Source organism: Crinia signifera, chromosome 19, assembly GCF_055691185.1.
Source record: "Crinia signifera chromosome 19, ASM5569118v1, whole genome shotgun sequence".
Lineage (NCBI taxonomy): Eukaryota > Metazoa > Chordata > Amphibia > Anura > Myobatrachidae > Crinia > Crinia signifera.
The window spans coordinates 109,524,917-109,529,417 of NC_139226.1; positions in this window are offsets into that span (position 1 = coordinate 109,524,917).

Here is a 4,501-nt window from a genome sequence, read left to right on the forward strand (position 1 = left end):
AGCAAAAACCTCGATAATGGAAATGCTGTAGATGTGATTTTCCTAGATTTCGCTAAAGCATTTGATACTGTCCCACACAAGAGATTGATTAATAAAATGGAGAACCTAGGATTGGGTGAAAATATTTGCAGATGGGTAGGGAATTGGCTATGTAATAGAAAACAATGAGTGGTTGTGAATGGTGCCATATCAGATATGATACCGGTACTAAGTGGAGTGCCCCAGGGTTCGGTTTTGGGGCCCATTTTGTTTAACATTTTTATTAATGATATTGGGATAGGGTTACTCAGCAATGTATCCATCTTTGCGGACGATACAAAACTTAGCAAAGTCATCAAATCATCAGAAGATGTCACCATGCTTCAAAATGATCTTGCAATTCTAGATGAGTGGGCAAAAAAATGGAAGATGAGGTTCAATGTAGATAAATGTAAGGTTATGCACCTTGGGAGACACAACCAGTGTGCAAGTTACAACCTTATACCCCTTTTACACCAGAGGTTGGACCCGGGATATTGCCTCTCCAGTCAGGGGCAGGGCATGGTGTAAATGGGCTGAAAAAAAATAACACGGGTACTGTTCCCCGGGAATCTGACCCGGCAAATGTTCAGGGTCGGACACGGGGCTTATCCAGGGCTCAGGGTGGTGTAAATGGTCATTATCCGGGTTATTTGGCAGGGAGAAGGCCGCATAGAGCTGATTGGTGCTTCTGCAGCTCTGGCAGATAGTGTCATCTGCCGGAGACCCGCACATGGAGCAGCAGCAGCATCAGCAGAAGCAGCGTTACCACGCTGTGTGCAGACTGTGCCCTACACTACAGCAACAGTCTGTGCTGGAAGCACTCTCCCCAGTGAGTTTACAGCCTCATCTGCAGGAACACACGCTGGCTGTCACACAGTGTGTCCCAGTGTGTTACACGTTTGTATTCATACGCATCTTCATCTTTCTTTATGAGAATACATTACATCTATAAAGATTCCAATGTATGATGATTTTATGCATATTTTCAGCTTAATAAAGCAAAAAAACTTGAGGAGTGTCATGTTCCATTTGTTGTGACCTCATTAACAGGCCAAAAATCCATTTTTTAATGACAGCAGCAAGGAAAGGCAGGGCTGATCCGTTCTCAGTGTAAAAGGGCATTACCCGGGAATAACCTGGATTGAAGTGCAGTGTAAATGGGGTCTGAGGCAGGGCATGCCCTGGTAATTTCCCGGGTTCAATTTCCCGGGTCCTACCCGGCATTCTGGTGTAAAAGTGGTATTAGTGGAGATGATCTGGGTAATTCCATACTTGAAAAGGATCTAGGAGTCCAAATAGACAGCAAACTAGGATGTAGTGCCCATTGTAATGTAGCTACAAAAAAGGCCAACAAAATTCTGGCATGTATTAAGAGGGGAATGGAAACTAGGGACTCAAGGGTAATTATGCCACTATATAAAGCATTGGTGAGACCTCACCTAGAGTACGGAGTACAGTTCTGGGCCCCACACTATAAAAAGGACATCATAGAATTAGAAAAAGTCCAAAGGCGAGCAACAAAGCTTATTAGGGGAATGGAGAATTTAAGCTACGGGGAGAGATTAAGCAATTTGGGACTATTTACATTAGAAAAGAGACGTTTAAGGGGGGACATGCTCAACATGTACAAGTATATCAAGGGCCAATATAAGGAACTGTCACACACCCTCTTTTCTACTAGGAAGGAATCTAGGACGCGAGGGCATAAGTATAGATTAGAAGAAAAAAGATTTAATTCAGCTAGTAGAAAGAATTTCTTTACGGTCAGAACAGTCAAACTCTGGAACTCTCTTCCCAGAGAGGTGGTAACGGCTGGCTCATTAAATGCGTTCAAGGCAAAGTTGGACAAACATTTACTGGAGAAAAACATCCATGGGTACAAATAAGAAATATAAATTGTCTGTAAAATACCAGAACCTACCAAATCAGCAATGGATATCTATACCAGGTTGAACTAGATGGACGCAAGTCTTTTTTCAGCCTTACCTACTATGTAACTATGTAACTATCTCTGTGAGAGATGTTAAAAATATCCACTAAAAATATCAGCGTTGCTTAAATTTTATTTAAAAATAAATAAATAATAATTTAATTGGTATATTTCCTATACAAGGTAAAAATTACTGGTCATTATAATGAATAAAAATGTTGGCTTGTCCGTTTTTACACCCGTTTTGACAAATTTACTTTACTTTTCTATGGCTGATTTTTGACTGTGGTCTCCTTTGAATTCCTCGGAGCTCAAAACCAGCAATTTTGAGTATACACATGGTGCAATTTTTGGGTATGTACGATCTTGACTATACTAGAAATGGCTCATACTAGATTATACAATTTCCAGTAAAAATTGTGCTGTCTGCATAGTTTTTTTCTTCTTCTTGCGATACCGAACCTACACTAATTCTCTCTGCACATGTTACATCTGCCCCACCTGCAGTACACAGTTTTCTCTATTTGAGAAGGAATTTGCCTTTGCGAGTGAACGAGAATAAGGGGCTGTGTATGCTCCTTGGTTAAAGCCCAGTCCACCTTTTGAACAATCATTGATTGTAATGCTGTGTACACACGGTCCGATTTCCTTTCCGATTTTGACGATATAGTCAAGATCGGATCGGCATCGGATGCAGATCGCAAGGGTTTGATCTGCACTATATAGTCAAGATAGGATGCAAATCGGATGTGCCTTAAGATCCTATCCACGATCCTATCTGGTCAGATCGTGGATAGGATCTTAAGGCACATCTACCGTGTGTACACACCATTACATTTTCTTGTGCATACACTTTAGAATGTTAACTCCAACGCTCCATATTTTACAAACGCCACGGTTCTAGGTTAAGCAACCAATTTAACCCTTGCCTTAACATGATAAAATCGACCTGCTCATTAGCTGCTGTGGTACATCTATGCATGGCTTGAAAAGGCAGCCTGATCAAATAATACATTTTGAGCAAAGTCTGAAGGTGCACTCTAGTACACTCTATTTACCATTCCTTATATAGTGCAGTGCACATGATATAGGGGTTATTCAGACTTGATCGCTGATCAGGTATATGCCTGCCCAGACAATGCAAGCCTGTGAATTGTTTAGCATGGCTTGTATAAATGAGCTGGATCGGTGATTAGTTGCAAATCCATTCGCAAGTCGCTCCCCATGGAATGATGTTTCCAGTGTGTGCAGTCTGTGCGCAGCCGAGGACTTGGCAGCTGCTATAGAAGCCATCTGATCAGTGCTGGAGCTGATGTCACCCACCTCCCCTTTTAAAAGCCCCGGCATGCCTGCATTGTTCCTGATGTTCCCAGAAATCATCTTGTTACCACTCCCGAAACCACGGCTACCTGTTAACTTGTATACGGCTAGCGATGATAAAATATATCAGGATTGTATCGCAGGATGGACGTGCACATTATGGTCAGTACGCATGTGCAGTCTATCGATAGTTGCCCAGCCTGCGAATTTGCAGACGTTCGATCAGGTCTGAATAACCCCCTATATCATAAAAAAATGTCCTCAGTCGTCTGAACTATATCGTCAACATCTGCATGATTGGGGGGTGCCGGGCAACAATATCATTCAGTGTGTATGAAGTCGATCGTTTGCCCAGGTGTCCCGCTGATATTGTTTGATATATCGCCTTTTAGATCTAGTGTTTCATGTTTCACTGAGAAATTGAATACTTCCCCCAAACGCCAGTTTCCTGTCAATCAAACAGCAGCTGCTTTGCGATTATAAAATAAAAAAAAAATCACTGAACTGTCATTGTACCAGATATGAAGGTTCCTTGTTCCATATACCACAACCTGAGCCCCCCCCCCCCAGTAAAATTCAACACCCGTCCGTGACTGCACTGGCTTCAATGTGACTGGCAATGACTTCCTCTTGGAAGTCCTACATGCCAGTCACATACGCTATATGCAGCCCCAGTAGGATGCCATTCCCTGCCTTTCATATGACCCAACCTGACTTCTATGGGCTGCATCAGATGCAGTCCATAGATGTCAGGGCTTGCACATATGCAGTCATACCACATCATCTGCGCATGCGTCATTCCTGGCACATGCCAAATTCATTGTGCAGTTTGCGGGATGCAGATCTGCTGTCTCTCCTCCAGACACAAGGGGGTAGCAGCAGCTCTCAAGTCAAACATAAGTAGGATCCACGGCTGGTGTAACTCTCTGCACATGTTACATCTGCCCCACCTGCAGTGCACATGGTTTTGCCCATTTTCCAAATTTGTACTGCGGTCAGATCTGAATAAGGGCCATTGTATGGACCCAATCCCCACAGTAGTAAGGACGCTGGGCTGCATATCTCTGAATAGGCTTATACATAAACCAAGCCTTCTTATAATTTATCCTCCTGTGCAACTAGTGTGGCGCGTGCCCGCTGAGTGCACGTCGCTTCCCCTACCGCAGGTGTCGCTGTGCAGTGGCCGGGCGGCGCTGTGTCTCTGCGCTCACACCGGGCGCTCTCTGTTAC